We start from the raw sequence: 17,475 nt of genomic DNA, 5'->3' as shown, positions 1-17,475 counted from the left end.
GAGTGGCCCCAGGATTTAGGGCTGGGACATCTGGGAAGGAAAGGGGTTTAGGGCATTGTGAACAGGCTGAGATGAACTGCTTTGGGCTGATAGCCTAAAGGCTGGGTCCTCCCCTCCCACCCTTGGGAGAAGAGAATGGGTGGGCCAGAGCAGAGAGGAGCATTAGCCTAACTTTAACCACCAGATGTAGTTAATCCCCACACCAACTAATCTGATGCTTAGTATCTGTCCTTTTATAAGTGTTGTTAGTGTAGTTATTTTAAATCCTTTACGACCAGCTGTGTTTGTGAGCACACCTAGAGGCACATGGGAAGAGTATTAGATCAGGTAACAGAAGACAAGGGGGTTCTGCCACTTAATGTGTGACCTTGGGCCAGTCACTGACTTTGAGAACCTAAGTGCTCTCTAATGAGAGATGAGATTGGTGATAGTTGCCAGACTAATTCATAGTACAATCTTGTGGTCAAATGGGATGACCTATGTGAAAATGCTTGGTAATACTCAACAACTGTAGATACAGAAATGCAAACTATAAGGAACGATGTTTTTATTGCTGTGGCTCTGCTCCTTAGGTTTGTAAGTACTGGTCAGGATTAGTTAAATGGTGATCTTTACCTGCTCTCCTAATACCCGAAGGCTAGGCTTTGTACTGGACCCTAACAGCGTCTTGAGATTTGACATATCTCTTGAGAAATGACATATCTCAGGGCCGGCCCCATGGCCGAGTGGTTAAGTTCGCGCACTCCGCTTTGATGGCCCAGGGTTTTGCCGGTTCGGATCCTGGGTGCAGACCTTGATGACAAGCCATGCTGAGGCGGCAGAGGCAGAAGGACCTACAACTAGAATACACGACTATGTACTGGGAGGCTTTGGGGAGAAGAAGAAAAAAAAATTACATGTCTCTTTCACCACTAAGGTGTACATATCTATTTTCTGCTTTGCTTTTTCTTAGGGATGAGTTTATTATTATTATCAGAGTATATAGCCAAGAATGATTCAATTTAGGAAATAACAGGAAAATTTTGCTTATCTTTTGTAAGACTATTTTGCCATAATCCCCGCAAATAAGGTAGTGGTTTCTTTAAAACATGCCATTTCAGAGTCATGGATCTGCACTTTTAAAGCCTGCAATTGATTGTTTAGTGCGAAAATTGTATTCAAGTGAGGCACACCAGCATGCAAATCTAAAGTATGGCCATTTTCATCTAGATTGAATATTATTAACTAGCCCAAGGGATAGGATGTAATTAAGATTTTGAACAGCTTACTTTTGTCTACAGCGATGTGTAACCCCAATATTTAAATTGGCTTACTGGTTTGAATAATGGAAAGATGGTCCAATGTGCCAGTATCTTCACATTCTGTCCTTTAGGTGTAATAAGAGACTTTTCTCCACCAGTCCAAACATTTGACAAGAGCAGAGATGTGAACTTGTAGCAAATAAGAGAATGTTCAGATTCCAGGACAAACGCATTGTTTTCTGAATGATGGCTGATTTCCACCTTGTTACTCGCTCATTCATTCGAATACCTTCTTCCATGAGTTTAGGAACAAAGACCAAGTGGGGACAGATAAAGCTCTTGTTGGGGATTTGTGCTTTTGCCTCATTAAAACTATTGGATTTACAACCTGCTCATGCAGCTCTAGTTGGAAGGAAAAGCAACTCTTAGCTTGGATCCACTTCAGAAAGTTTGCAAGACCTCCGTCTGCCTTTCGCAGAACTGATAAGGCACGTTGCTGATAGCATCTTTATTCCGGCGCAGTTCCATAACTGTTCTTCTTAGGTGAGACAGGATGCTCACCTTTTTTGTCCTCCCCACACCGTTTTAAAAGAAAGAAACAAAGTTCTCCTTTTCTCCCAGGAGAAGTTAGTGAAAGGATCCGTTGCACAGCTGTACCACCTTAAGCAGATACCCAGCAGGCTAGTTTGGCACACAGCTCATTTCAGCCATCCGTATTTTCTGGTGTACCATATGTATTTAGTACATCATTTGATAATGTTAAAAAATATTAAAGCAGTGTGAGACTAAAGGAGAGCGAAGATGAATGTTAGCATTCCCCTGGGGTTCATGGGTGAAGGAATTAACACAGCGTGGCACTCTACCCTAGCTGTGTTTGTTTCCATGGCAACAGCTACGTACATGTTTCAGACTATCTACAGTGACACAGTTGCAGAAATAGTAGCTTGCAGGTTTCTGATATCGCATCAGTGGACAGGCAGCACGCACTATATTAAGTAAGTGTAAAAGAATTTAAAATGTAGCTCTGATTCAGATGTATATTAGCTCAGCTGAGCCTTGTGTGGGGGTTTTGGCATTCCCCTTCCTCTCGACAGCAAAATCTGGGCAAAGTTGAAAGTTGCAAGATTCCAGTCAAACAATTGTCCTTGCTTGGGTAAATATCATCAAATGAAACAAATGTGAGTGAGTTACAAAGGTAAGAAAATGGCTTTGGCAGGTGACATATTTGAGAAATATATTATTAGGGAAGCTAATTTTTTGGAGGGGGGTAGTGATGGGAAAGGAATGAAAGCTTTGGTTGAAAACAGCTGAGTCTTAAAGCAAATCTAACGTGCAACAGAATCTTTGCTGCCGAGTTGATGGCAACTAATGTCTTTGAATGTATCGTTGTAGAAATTGCTTTTATATAAAAATGAGCAGGTGAAGAGCAGAAAGGTTGATGGGGTGTGCAGTCAAAGGGAAATTGGGGCTCCGTTGTCTTTTCTGAATGCTTATGTAAATATCTCTCTTCTCGCCAGGATGACCCTGGTTTGTCTTTGACATCAGCTGCTACTTTTTGGTACCATTTGCTGATCTCTGGTTCCCGTTATGTGCTCCCACCTTATAGCTCGATAAGACTTGAGTGTTGGTTAGAGAGCTACCGAGTTAAGATGATAGACTTTGTAAGTGTGTGACTTTGCAGCTAAATTGTACAGTAATTTAGGAGGAGAAGTGTTCAAATGAGTGTTTATTTACATGCTAGACCTCTGTGTTTGAATAGCAGCCTAGGTATTAGGTTAATGGATTTCAATGTGCACGTTATGATTGCAGGAGCTTTCAAGCATGTTGTAGTTCAATTTATACTGAGTTTTTAATGTCAAAATATTTTTATTTATGCCCGTTATTCAGTTTAAGCCTGCATTTACCTTATAGTTTTATAATTCATGTGTCAGTGAAGAGAATGTAAAATGGCATGGTAATTTAAGCTAATCTATTTGTTTGAGGAGGATTTGTTTTCTGACCATAGGTGGACTTTGACAGAAAGTGGCATTCTGAGACATGCAACTCTTTTGGTATGTATGAGACTGTCTTTTATGTGCACAGGGAACTATCGACGGCGCCTACTACATGTTGTCCTTCACAGTAATTATTTGATTAGATGTTAAGGGTACAGCTGTGGGGGGCTCTGGAGCTTCCTGAACCCCTGGGTATGTGGAGGACTGGACAGATTTTGAATTATTAATCAGGGACTTGACCCCTAGAATGTTCAACACCCTGGTGCATAGATCCAATTTGCATTTCTAAATAAGGTGATCCAAAATGAAACTAATGTTGAAGCTTCCCATTTATACTTATCTGTAGTCTTAGCCACCCAGAGATGGGAAGTAAAGTTTGCGTCTTCTCTGGGGGATTTTTTTTTATGGTGGCTCATACAGATGGCAGCTCCTTTTTCAGAGGAGGATCTCCTCGGACTACTCCCACACTCACCCCTATGGAGTTTCGAGACACAAGCCCGTATTTGGGGGCGAGGGAAGGACAGGCTTGCAGACCCCATCCTCATGCCCTGGCTTGCCTGGCGCCGGCCCTGTGTATCATGGTGGGCAGCTTCTCTCTGTGACAGCTGCAGGAAGCCACCTGTGCTTGGCCCCCCGAGGCAGAGGAACTGAATACCATTGGTATGAGGGTTTACATGACATCCTGCTATTACGTTTGAGGGGCCCTGGAAGGCTTGGGCTCATTAACCTTGGGCTCTGAAAGGAGAAATCAGAAAAGTTTCAATGAACTACTTTGGCTGATGAGTTCGACATTTGTCTGTTTGGGAGTGCTCGAGCAAACCTTTCCAACAGTCAGGACATTTGTATATTTTTTTCATCAACCAGAAATACTTTCCAGTGTTAAAAAAAAAAAAAAAAACCCCCAGTCGATGCCATTTTATTTTAACTTTCTTTCTTGAGAAGAGAAAAAGACTTCAACCTAAATGTAAAGCCCAGGCCGACCCCGTAACTCAAATGTAGAACCCTGGCGGTGCTTATCGGAAACTCCACTGCTTCCATTGGAAGGGCCAGGAAATTCATTTGGAAAAAAATTAATCTGAGGGATTCCCAAATAGTGGCCGCATGGAATAAATAAGAGAAAAATGAAGGTACACACTGATCTTATTACCAATCTTAAATGGTGATAGAATTGCCAGGATCAACTTCCTGAGGCACAGCTCATTTGGAGTCTCCACTGCCAGTAACTTGTGAAGGTTCTTGGTGATCACAGGGTAAACGCCAATCCTTAGGCTGGCTTCTAGGGCTTTCCAGCAGTAGTCCCTTTCCAGCCTTCCCTCTCACTCGGTCTTCTCTTCCTTGAGCACTCTGTGGTGTGGCCCTAGGGTACTAAATACTGTGTCCTGGCCATGCCAGGAAGTTTAGAGGCCGTTGCTCTTGATGCTGCCTCTGCCTGGATGCCTTTACTCCCATCTTTGCTTTGTAAAGCCCAGCTTCAACTCCAGTTTCTCCATACATACCTTACAGATGCACCCGGCTCACCTCCATTGGGATTTCTCCATCTCGCGTGTTCCTGTAACAGTTTCTTTGCCTTCAGTTATAACACTTACTTCACTATGTTAAGATTAGTTGTGTCTCTCCTTAACTGAGATGTAAGCATATTGGAGACAAAGGACCGGGACTTATGTACTTTGGTAATTTTTGCCATATTAGAACAGTACTTCAAAATGTTGTATTTCACTGAATTCTTAAAACCTTGTAAAAATATACATTGTTGAACAATCTTCAAAGGCTTATGTTCTGTGCTCAAAGAGAGTCTCTTGGATACTGAGATTCTGAAGGCTGTGTCTGTCATAGCACCAGTCTGGACCCATTCAGCCACTTTCAGATGCTTCCAAAATTCTGGCTGTTTGGCATCATCCAAACCCAGAAACCAGGTGACTGGCTGATTTTTTTCCCCATACTTATAGAATCATAAGATTTGAGAGCCAGAAGGAACCTTAGGGAACTGAACTCCTCATATGACAGAAGAAAGAATTGTGAACCTGAACTGTTAAGTGACTTTTCCAAAGCCACGTGGTTGGTTCGTGACCCAGGTGTGTGGATCCAGCTGATAATATCTCTGTATGGTCCTGTCTACTGAGCCTTCCTGGCAGTGACCTTGGGTTCCACTTAAGACGTCACCAGGCAACTCGAGCCTTTTGCCCCGTGTGGGGATTGGCTGGCTTTCCATACGTAAACACCGTCATCCCCTGGATAGAATTAAAAACAAAAGTGGACTGAGAGTTGAACTCAGGGGGACTGAAAGCAATGTTAACAATTCCTTAGCCCTCGCCTCGCTGAGGATATGGCAGCTGCTGAATTCAGTCAAGTTTTAGACCCTTAAAAAGAGTGGAAAAAAGAAAGCACATACTTTCCAGTGCCCGGGCACCACGTAGCCGGGCCAGCTGGGCCCAGCACCGTGGCAAAAAGATCGCTTCAGTTTCAGAAATATGAGACCCCTGGCTTGCACACAGCGAGGGGAACGTGGCTGCAACTGGACCTGATTTTGTGTTACGTTTCTGGGCTTACTTCGGCCTGCAGTTCTGTCAGACACAGCTCCTGTGGGAAGCCCAGGAGTATCTGAAGAAAGAACCAGCCCTCCAAGTGACATAAGGAGCAAGCTGTGTGTGTGTAGTGTGTAAAGGCCTGCGTCTCAGGTCGACAGGCTTTTTAAGAGGAACTCTTGGTTTTCTATATAAACGTGTACTTCCTCTTGTCCAGAGTTAGCCTGTTAAGGGAATAAAGGCAATTCAGGTTTCCGAGTTGGAAGCCTGATTAATCTCGCTGCCAGTTACATATGGAAATAAATTAGTAAATGGTCCATCTGGGACTAAACTATTGCAGAGATGATAAATTATTGCCATCGTCTCTGTCTGTGTTGCTGAAGACTGAGTTGTGCTCACCAGGAGCTGCTGAAAGATAACTGGATGCTCTGTAGTGGTCAGAGGAATAAAATTTTTTTAAAAATTACAAGTAAAAAAATTGACTTTGAAATGTTTCTTGGGAGAATGGTTTGGTTGATGTCTTAGAACTGCTGTATCTGCAAATATTTAAAATGAGAGTCTCAAGGGCACGAGAAACATTTTACTTTCATATTTTCAAAGGCCAATGTAGTAACAAGTATTAATTAGTACCCAAATGTCTCCACGAGGACGGTAATTCTATACCTCTGTGTAGTATTGCACTTTATAATTTTCATAGCAGCTTCATGTCTATTTTCTTATTTAAATTTCAAAGAAGGTGAGGCAAGTTAGTGCCTCTGATTCTTGATTGATGAAAAACCGAGTTTGAGGGGGTTAATTGCCTTGCCCACAATGATTTGGATGGTTCAATGGCAGAGCTGGGATGAGCAACCAGATAGCGCCAATTCTGAATCCAGCTTTGTTTCCGTCAGAGCCTTGGGTGACATCAGAAACATTTTTCAGTATGCCATCATTCATCTAGCAGCATCAGGAAATAAAGCATTCTCTTTATGTCAGTTTTCTAGAAGCAAAAGCCGTACCTTCTTGATCATGAAAAGTATTTTTTCTCTAATTGGAGTTGTTAAGCATCGATTTAACGTTTTTTTTAAATTGAGGTGTAATTGACATATAACATAATATTAGTTCAGGTGTACAACATAAAGATTCAATATTTGTATACTTGGGACATGATCACCACAATAAGTCTAGTTAACATCCATCCCCTTACATAGTTAATAAAAATTTTTTTCTTGTGATATAGGAAAATCTATAGAACTTTTAAGATCTGCTCTGGGGCTGGCCCCGTGGCCGAGTGGTTAAGTTCGTGCGCTCCGCTGCAGGCGGCCCGGTGTTTCGTTGGTTTGAATCCTGGGTGCAGATAAGCCACTGCTCATTGGGCCACGCTGAGGCAGCGTCCCACATGCTACAACTAGAAGGACCCACAACGAAGAATATACAACTATGTACCGGGGGGCTTTGGGGAGAAAAAGGAAAAAAAATAAAATCTTAAAAAAAAAAAAAGATCTGCTCTTGGGGGCCGACCCCGTGGCCAAATGGTTAAGTTTGTGTGCTCCTCTTTGGCAGCCCAGGGTTTCACCAGTTCGGATCCTGGGCGCGGACATGGCACCCCTCGTTAGGCCACGTTGAGGCGGCGTCCCACATACCACAACTAGAAGGACCTACAACTAAAATACACAACTATGTACTTAGGGGATTTGGGGAGAAAAAGCAGAAAAAGAAAAATCTACTCTCTTAGCAACTGTCAAATATGCAATACAGTATTATTAACTGTAGTTGCCGTGCTGTACAGTACATCATGACTTACTTATTTCATAGCTGGAGTGTGTGCTTTTGACCCCATTCACCCATTCTCCCTGCCCCTCCTGGCTTAACTTTGTCCTGTGACTAAGGCACACTATTATCCACTTGAGTTGTTTTATAAAGCTGAAACCTTAGGTGTCCTCAGGGGCCTTTTAGGTGTGGTAACATTTTGCCCCTTTGCAGAATGGCCCGAGGCTACTGTGACATCCAGATTCTTGTGCCTACTTTAAAATTTTCTTTTGTGTCTTCCTCCTGGGCAAACCTGCAGCAGTTAATTCTTGAAGCCGCTGAGGTGCTCCCCTCTAGAAAACGCAGTTCCAAAAGTACAGAAAAGCAAACTGGATTTAGAAATCTTGAAGTCATCTAGTTTATCAGATGTCAATTTCTAAACATAAGCAATAGGTGCACCTGGGTGGTCTTCAGACAAGAAAGAGAAGCCCTAAGCCCCTAGCATTTACCTGTCTGCACTTGGAAGTAACCTTGTCTCACCCATTTCGCCTTTAAGTTTCTCACGCATCAGCCAGACCTGGCTGCTCCATGCACCTGAAGAGCCCTCACGCTTTCTTACCTTTGCATCTTTGCTTCACCTTTTGCTTGCTTCCGCCTGTCAAAATCCTGTCCAGATCTCAAGGCCCGTTATTATTGTCATTGTCTTGATGCTTTCACTGCCTGCCCGCCCCCAACCCCAACCAGAAACAAACATCTCCTCGGAAACCCTCTAACCACTTGTTAGAGGAAATAACACAGTCTGTCTGTATTTGAGCTGCCTGTGTACGTGCCTTATCTCCCATAGTCGACAATATATTTCTCAAAGGCAGGGATTTCATCATCTTCTCACTCGGATCCTCCCTCCTTCCCTCCCCAGTCCTTAGCTCCACACTTTGCCCTTAAGTGGAGCTTAACACGCAGTAGAGTAGGGTAATTTTGTTTACAACAACGGAATAAATGTCTTTGGATGGGTGGATAAATTAATGATCAAAGGTGTATCAGCATGACTTGCAGTGCTTGTTGAAACAGATCCCTGGACCCCACTTCCAAATGGTCAGATTCAGTAGATCTTGGGTGGGAGCCAAGAGTTTGCATTTCCAACAGGCTCTCAGGTGATTTGACGCTGCTGTTCCAGGGACCACAGTCTGAGAACCACTGATCTAATGAGCTTACTTCCTAACATTCTCACACTAAAGCTCCTAGGATAATACTGTTCTTTTCATTAGAAGGTCTATTGATTTGTCTTCCTTAGGGTGTGGGCCAAAAACATATCTTCCATCAGAAATTATTATGCCATCTATCTCATGTACCAGCTTTGCTATTTTGCAAGATTATTGGTTGACTGTGGCCCGATAACTTGCAGCCCATTTAGTGAGCTTGAGCTTGACGGGCTCTTTTTCCCCAGGAGAGGAGCCAGAGTAATTTTATCTTACAGCAACAGAATAGAGAGTCATTGACTTCGCAGCCTGTGTACCTGGTGCACCCCAGTGGATCAAGGCTGGTCCACATGGTGGAACGCTGGCCTTGAATGCTTGTTGGTGCTCTGATGTTTTTCCTTTATATAGACGAGTGTTTCAATGGCAGCTGTAGTAAAATAAAATGATCTCACAAATGTCTCAATGACATGTATTTTCAAATTTCTGGGTCCTTTTATGCCCCATGAGGCAGTTTCAAGAACACTCCATTGTGAGAGACCCAGTGCTTCAATAACTTTTCAAGAAATAAAGAGGTACTGTTGCAATTGACTTTTTCACTGAAGTGTCTCATTTTGTAGAGTCAGGCCAGAGATGACATCCATTGTGGCTGAGAGCATCTTCTTTCCTCTTCTACTCTAATCCCATCTTCCTTCTGCTCTTCTCCACCAGCCACTAGAAGCATCATCTCCCAGAAGACCAGTGTTCTTGTGATCATGGAGGCCTCTCTGTCTTTTCTGTGACTGGAGCAATGCTGACCTCGGTTTCCTGGACCCATTCTGACTCAGGTAACTATGCTCTGCCTTCCCAGCTTGCTTACACCTCACGGAGATTGCATTGAATAAATGAAATGCCAAAGCTATATTTAAATGCAAATGTCAAATTGATTGTTTCTCCATCAATTGGTGTCCTCCCCCTCTTCCTCCCAATCTTCTTAATGATCAATTGATATAGCTGATCAGACTGACACTGTGCTCAATCCAATTTAGGCATTAAGATGATGAAAACCTTGAATCACATCTTTATTTAAAATGTTGGTGTGTGTCATAGACACACAAAGCAACAGGAACATTGCTGGGAATTTTCATTTAAAAACTAGCTTCCACTGTAGTTCCTCGAAATCATTTTCTTTCCCATAATGCCATGTTTTATTGGATTGTGTTAATCTTTCTAATATTGTACCTTTTAATTGAGTTCAGTAAGTATTATTGAGTATCTGCTATGTGTTCTTGGGGCAAATTGGGATAAAAAAATATAAGACATGGAGCTATCCTCATGGACCTCATGGGTTAGCTGAGGATCCAGGACTCACTCCTAAGAAAATGGTAGATGGTGCTCAGCGTAGGGCCGGGCCGTGTGCTAACGGTAGCTCTCTGGTTCAGGGAACTGAGAGATTTTGAGGATTGGGATTGAAATAATTAGGGAAGAATTCATGGAAGAGGGAGGGCCTTAGATGGGCTCTGGCCAGGAGGAAGGAAGAGGAGCAGCATGGTGCCTGGACAGGAAGGCAGGGAATGAGCCTGCTATGAGCCAGGGCAGTGAGGGCCCTGGCTGCCTGCACTAGACAAGATTCGGAGGACCCTGAGCTCTGTCCCAATGAGAGCCAGACTCCCCTTCAGAGCCTGGTCCCTTAAGGTTTCCCTGGAGAAACCCCACCCTCCCTGTTCTAGAGGGGCCTTGGCTGGCAGCTTCCTTCAAGGACAGTGGACGTTGTCACCTCAGCCCTGGCTTGGCTGCTACCTTGCTGGCCTTTTCTGCTTCTTTGGGCCAGTCCACACACGGCCTCTGCCCGTCTACCTGATTATTTACTCTTCTCTTACACACCTGCCCCCTCCCCTCCCAGCGCTGCCTGGCAGGTGTGGTTTGACAAGGCCCCAGGATGAACCAGGGGCTGTGTGAGGTCAGTACCTGGTGATTCACAAGGTGTGATTCTGAGCCGAGAAGTGCAATTGAAGGGTAGGAAGCATAAGTCAAGAACATGAGTTTGTAAGTTGATGCTGAGAGACTGTCTAGAGAGTTCTGAAAGCCAGAATTCAGGGAGGGTCTCAAGGCTGAAGCTGGGGCCACAGTCAGGGGCCAGGAGCCAAGTGCGCTGATTAATTTGGGATGGCCCAGGAAATCCTGCCCACTCCTGGCTCTTTTCTAATGCTGCTTTCGGATAAAGCAGTGGTGGCTTTCGCTGTCCTGGGTCTTGATCATGCTACTGAGAGTTGCCTGCCGAGCCTCCTGCTCTTCCTGTCAGGCCTGCCCTGGCCACTGTCCACCTGTCTTAGCACGCTCCAGTGCTCCTGCAGCTGAGGCCCCTCTGTCCCAGGTGCTTGGGCCTTCCTGGAATCAGAGCCCTGGATCACTAGCTACTAGGAAGTGGAAAAACTAGAATAACAGTATTTGTGTTCCCCTTCCACTAAAGCAATTGCCTAATTGATCGTTGCCTTGTCTCTTCCTAGTCTAGGCCAGAGGTCAGTCAATTAGGGCCCACCGGCTAGGTATGGCCTGCTGCTTGTTTGTGTGTGAGGACAAGCTGAGAATACATGTTTAAATGATTGGAAAAAATTCAAACAAGAATAATGTTTTTTGCCTCATGAAAATTATATGGAATTCAGATTTCAATGTTCCTAAATAAGGTTTTACTGGAACATAGTCATGTTCATTCATTTCCGGATTACCTATGGCAGCATTTGTGTTACAACGGCAGAGTTGAATAGATGCAACAGAAACCATAAAATACCTACTTTCTAACCCTTTATAGAAAAAATGTGCCATCTTCTGGCCTAAGCAATTGTGTGACACAAGTGTTTGCAAAATTTGAGGTGTGGAACTTTTTCCACCATGAAGAAAATGCAGTTGAAGGATGAGTAGGGTTTGCATAAGAAAGAGAGGAATCTTCTAGACGGAGATAGAGAATTGGTCATACTCTAGTTGGATTTTTCTATTTATCCATTTAACTTTCAGTTAAATCTAGATATGACATTGAGCCTCTTTCCTTTCAGGAACCTACTTATTAGGGTTGTGAATGAGGCATCCAGGCCTCCTGGGTTAACCTAAATGTTGGAACAAATCAGCACCAAATTAAAATGCACCCTGCATTTTGGAACTATTTTCTTTTTAGTTGGCATTGGTGTGAATTACTTTATTTTAAACCAAAGAAATGTTTTGTTTTAAATCAAGTAAGCATTGAAGACTTACCTTGAGTGAGCTGTGGCATTTAATCTTGGCAGCATTTTCCCAATCTGGTGGGATTTGATGATATTGTTGAGTGAAAACTATGGTGAAAGTTGGAGATGCCGGTTCTAGTCCCACGAACTAGCTGAGTCAGGGCAGGCTGTGGCACACCAGGGTAAAAAGTACACCCCAGATCTCAGGGCTTAGTGCAATCAAAGTGTCTTTCTCACTCACCCAGAGGTGGACTGCACCAGTGTGGCGGTCCTGCATCCCGTGTTCTGAGGTTCCAAGCCTCGTCCATCTTACGACACCTACATCTCAAAATGTGGCTTCCTAGTGGCTGTGATGTGTGAAAAAAAGAGTTGAGAACACACACTCATTCTTAAGTGCCTTAGACTGGAAGTGACTCGGACCAATTCCACTTCCACAGTCCATTGGCCAGAATTAGTCCTATGACCCTATCTCTCCACCAGGAGGCTGGGAAGGAGGGAGGAGCATGAGAGACACTCGGGGTCCCCACTGCCCCTGCAACACTGGGTCATTGTGGGAAAGCCCATACGTTTTCTGTGCTTTTGTTTGCTCATCATTAAAGGGTAATTAACTCAGCCCTACATTTTTTCATATGGTTTGTGAAAGGTTCAAATAATAGGTATGAAGGAACTTTAAAAGGTATAACAAGTTATAACATATATAAGACAGAATTGTTTCCTGATTTCATAATAGGTGTGGAACAGTGACGGGCTGCAGTCAGGTTCATCACACACGCCCCCGTCCTGGCATTTGCCAGCTGACCCAACATAGTTATCATACAGTCCTCTCTTTCACACCTGAAAATATCCTGGTATACATAATAAATTATATGATCACCCCAGCTTGACGCCACTGGTCATCCTTCAAGATTTTGTTACCTACTGTTTATTGAGCTTTTCCTAAGCGTTACACTGTTCTAAGCTTTTGCCTGCGTTGTTTCATTTAATCCCCCGAACAAACTTGTGCAGAAGGTCCAAACTAATCTCCTTATTTTAAGATGAGGTAACAGGTGCAGAAAGGTTTCATTGTTTCTGAGTCCACAGCTAGCATGGTAGCGCTTTGCTTTGAACCCAGGTGTGTCTGACTTTGTGCTCTTCAGCGCTCACTGGGGCTGCTTCCCTCATACTTTATGAGGATTGAGCCCTTGACCACGTGGAGCTCTATTTCCCTGACACTGGCTTGGGAATCTGTTCCCAGACGATGTGTTGGTACAAAGTTACAGCCCTGAATGGTGAGTCCAGCCCTTTTTGATCCCAATGAGAGACAAGACAGGGAATCACAGCGTGGTTCTCCAGAGCCAGCAAGTAGCAGGACCAGGGCTGGCGAGCATGTCCCCTGACTTCCAGTCAATCTCTTTCCACCCCTGACTGTGACATTGACAAGAACAGCTTGTTTTAAAACTGGGGCTGCGTTTTGTGTAGGGAGAAGTGATTTTATACTGAAATCTAGGGTGCAATAGAACTCTGGCCAGTGAAGACTTGCCATGTGTGAGGCAATTTATACAGACAGGCACCTTCTCAACACCAATGGCTAGGAGAATCTGAGCTCTGTTTTCAGGGAGTTCATTTACAAATTTGTTTACTTAAAAAAAAAAGGCTGAACCACAACCAAAGACCAGTTTGCATGCTGATTATAACATCGAACAAAAACCCATCTACTCACAAGACAATATTAATTTCCCTGGTTCCTTGCCTTCCTAATCAGGGTTCAAAACCAAACCCATGGAATCCAAAGGAACAGTCTCTGAAAAATGAACCAAATGTGGCAGAATTGTCTATTGCATCACTCGCTTCAAGAAACCCCCCAGAAAATTATACACGTGGTTTCTAAATGTACAAAGAAAACTAAAAGAATTCCATTATGAAAGAAAAATTAGATGGAAATTTCTAATCCTGTCTCATAAACAATATAGGAATAACTTTAAAATATTCTGCTTTAAGCATGCATTTAATTTGTGCTCTGGGAACCAAATAATGTTGCTAAGATAAAACATTCTAATAATGATTTATGTAAATTTATTTGTACAAAGTAATGGTGTAGTTGCCTATAGCAAATTGCTTGGAATATGAAATGACATTTATGAGGTCTTTTTTTCCCTCTGAATGAATACAATGGAGAAAATGAGAGACTCCAGGAAGGAAAAAGAAGTCCATGTTCAAAATGGAGTCTGATGCCTCAAGAGGCAAAGACAGCTGGACAGGTTAGAGGGTGTGTAAACAGTCAACAAATTCAATATGTTTTCCTGTGATGGTCTCATTATTTAAGTTATTTTATTTTATTTTTTTTTAAAAGATTTTATTTTTTTCCTTTTTCTCCCCAAAGCCCCCCCGGTACATAGTTGTATATTCTTCATTGTGGGTCCTTCTAGTTGTGGCATATGGGACGCTGCCTCAGCATGGTTTAATGAGCAGTGCCATGTCCGCGCCCAGGATTCGAACCAAGGAAACACTGGGCCGCCTGCGGCGGAGCGTGCGAACTTAACCACTCAGCCACGGGGCCAGCCCCTATTTAAGTTATTTTTAAAGCCACAACCAAGAGTGTGTGTATTAGATTCTTAGAAGGCTAGAACCCCTTATTTTAGTGATCACAAACCACTCAGACACTAAAACCCTTTCAATGTAGCCAATGACAGATCACTTATTCTCACGGTGCCCTGACAGACAGGGTGCTTACAACATAGGGTACAAAGAGGCCAAGTGTAATTAAAAATTGGGCAATTAATATCAGTTCCCAGTTACTTTAATACCAAGGAAAATTATGCTTGAGTCATGAATGGGGCCCAAATGTTAGTAAACAAAACAAAAACTCTCCTAAGGACTGATTCATAGACAGGGAGTTTTCCTATTGGCTGTCCAGTTAGGACCTTTGATAATGACTCTAGGTGTTTCCCGCAAACCTTTAATAAAGTGGAAATCCCCATGTATGTAACAGAGAGAGTTTCTAGATCTATGCTTTGGCCTTGTAAAATGCCCAGAATAATTTGCCATAACCTGTACTATTTGGAAAAGGTATGATATTAACACCTTAGTTTTGGAAGGCATTTGATTTTTTTTTTCTCAAAGTATTTTTCCTGTCTCTCTTGGTCATCATAATCATTTTTGTGAGGTAGGTAAGAGTTTGTATTCTACATATGGGGAAACTTAGAGCCACAGAAGTCACAGTGAGGTCACAATGCAAGACATCGGCAGAGTAAGGGGACAGCTTCCACACTAATGTTCTTCCCATTGTCGTCACCAACTAAAGCAGATGAAAGAGATTTGTGACTTCTGGAGAGCTTGCTTTATTTAAAACACGTTCAGTGTTTTGGTTCATGATAAGCCATTTTGGAATTGCACCAACTATCCTGAGAGAAATGGGTTTATCTAATTGAACAGAACGACTTTGCAGTTGGGTCGTTAGTTGTAGTGGGGCCAAGGCCTGAGGGCTGAAGTTAGGGCTCCTGAGAGAGAGGGCATAAAGCCTGAACAGGCATTTAAAGCAGAATGAAACAACACTGGCTTCCAGAAAGGAGAGGACGGCCCGGGTTTTCAGCAGCCCCAGTTAAAGTGCATGCACCGTAGAAGCTGCCGCTTATAGCAGGGTTGGTTTTAGTGAAGTGGCCCAAGATTCCCAGGGTGAGGCGGTGGATGGATGTTGGGCTGAGAATATCAGCCATAGTTTCAGATTCCAGTCCTTTTGTTTCCTAGCTGAAAGACTGTGGGTGTGATTTCTGAGATGTGGATTCCTAGAAAATAATGTAAGGTATCTGAGCCTCCACTTCCACATCTGTAAAATGGGGATAATGGTATTTACTTTATGGAGATGGGATGAGATTAAATAATTTTAATAAAATACCTGGCACGGTGCTTGGCAGATAGTAAACACTCATTTTAAGGTAGCTCTAAAGTGGTTATAATTATTATTACTTAAGAGTGTATGGTCCTGACTGATCATTGGAAATGAGATTAAAATCCATCTTTTATTTAAATGAGAACTATTCTAAAAGATTTCTAAATCAGTTGTTTTCAGTACCGAATGATAACAAGATAAATATGAGAATTCATTCATTTGTCCATTCAACAAATAGCACTTGACGTCAAAGACCCTTCGCAAGCTGTTTGCGAGGGATGGAGAAGCCAGGGCCAGAGTTCTGGTCTCCAGGGATAGGGGGATCTTTACCCATAGCAAATCTGTACTGCACAGGCCACTTTAATATACATGGTCTTTGTCTTCCAGGAATTCAGAAATTAAGCTGGTCTGAATCGCTAGTTGTTACTGCCCGTTCTGGTCCTAGTCCAGACTCTGCAAGGTGGCTCCCTTCACAGCAGTCATCGTGGCTGGCTGTAGAGTAGGTTTATGTCAAGACGAATGGGTGGGAAGTCTTTGGTCCTTTGTTCCTTCTTGTTGCTTCTGCCTGCAAAGGAGGCATTCGCATTCTTTGCACATGTGTTCTTGGCCGTTGTGGGTCAGGCCCCTAGGCTGAAAGTGTGAATAGACCCTTTTGTTAGAATTCATTTCCATTAGAAGCATATATGCTGCTTTCTTATCAAGGGTTGAAATGAATCCAATGTAAAATGTGTTGGGGTTTTTTTTGAGATGGCTGTGTAGTTATATCACCTTAGAAAAGGTGTTTCACAGAAATTCTCTGAAGGAAGATAAGGAAATGTGAAACATTCTCAAGTGAAATGAGAAAATAAGAATAATTCTCAGATTTGGGATCCGGTCTTGTCCATTTCAGTGGTTCCTGGATGCCAAGGGGCCTCCTGTGTGGAAAGCAGAGGGAATTCTGAGGTGCCTGCTTGGCTTTATAGCCTGGGGGAACGGGGGGAGGACAGACAACATGCGCAAATTAGTGCTCAAAGGTGAACTTTTGCCCAGTCCTAGGCAAAGAGAAAAATAAGCTCAAGATAATGAGTTTGATATCCTTACTTGGCGAAATAAAAAGTTGGCAACCTATGCTTGTCCCTAAAACTATTTTTGAGATTTTACTGCAGTGCAAAATCACGATCTGGGAGCCTCCTTGACTTGGGTTCTCTGCCCCTCCTCCTGGGTGCTATTCTCACCTCCTTCTCTATCTTCCTTACTGGCTCCCACTGCTGTTTACTGGAGGTCCACAGCCTGTGGCTTACCCTCCTTATTAAAAAGAAGATTAGCAAGTGTTAGAGACATACCAGCAATTAAGACTCTCTTCCTAATTTAAGGAGGAGAAAATAAAAAGCATTTGAAAAGGTGAGGAGGTGTCTGTCCATGGCATTCTGGGTTAAGAATGCACGGTCACACATTTGTCTCCTGGTGGAAATCTGGCAGACCCGTCCCCCGCAAAGGCAGAGGGTGAGCTGTTCTCTCAGTCCCCACGGGAAATGCTATATTGTGCCACCTGTTTCCCTAGAGCGGACATATTTATGCATCCACATTGATTTTACTCCCCCTCAGGTGTGTGCACATGAAATTCCCAAATGGATATTTGACTTTAACCAGGGATCGTGGCTTTTGGGCCCAAACTCATAACCGTGCTGAAAGCTCAGAGCTCCATCAGAGGGGTAGCAACATAGCATAGGTGAGAACTTTTTGGTTTAATAAGATAGAA

General features: G+C 43.2%; 1 protein-coding gene across 4 annotated transcripts in view; it reads left to right on the top strand.

Moving 5' to 3' along the window:
• Positions 1-17,475, top strand: part of FOXN3 (forkhead box N3) — a 396,443-nt gene that overhangs the window by 98,002 nt on the left and 280,966 nt on the right. For all 4 annotated transcript variants that reach the window (XM_070514177.1, XM_044774174.2, XM_044774178.2 and 1 more), the window contains one exon: positions 9,390-9,505. The gene's annotated coding sequence lies outside the window, so the exon portion shown is untranslated. The remainder of the gene's footprint in view (positions 1-9,389; positions 9,506-17,475) is intronic.

This window comes from Equus asinus, chromosome 7, assembly GCF_041296235.1.
Source record: "Equus asinus isolate D_3611 breed Donkey chromosome 7, EquAss-T2T_v2, whole genome shotgun sequence".
In the NCBI taxonomy this organism is placed as follows: Eukaryota; Metazoa; Chordata; class Mammalia; order Perissodactyla; family Equidae; genus Equus; species Equus asinus.
The sequence above is the reverse complement of the archived record's forward strand: the minus strand, read 5'-3'. Positions and strand labels throughout refer to the sequence as shown.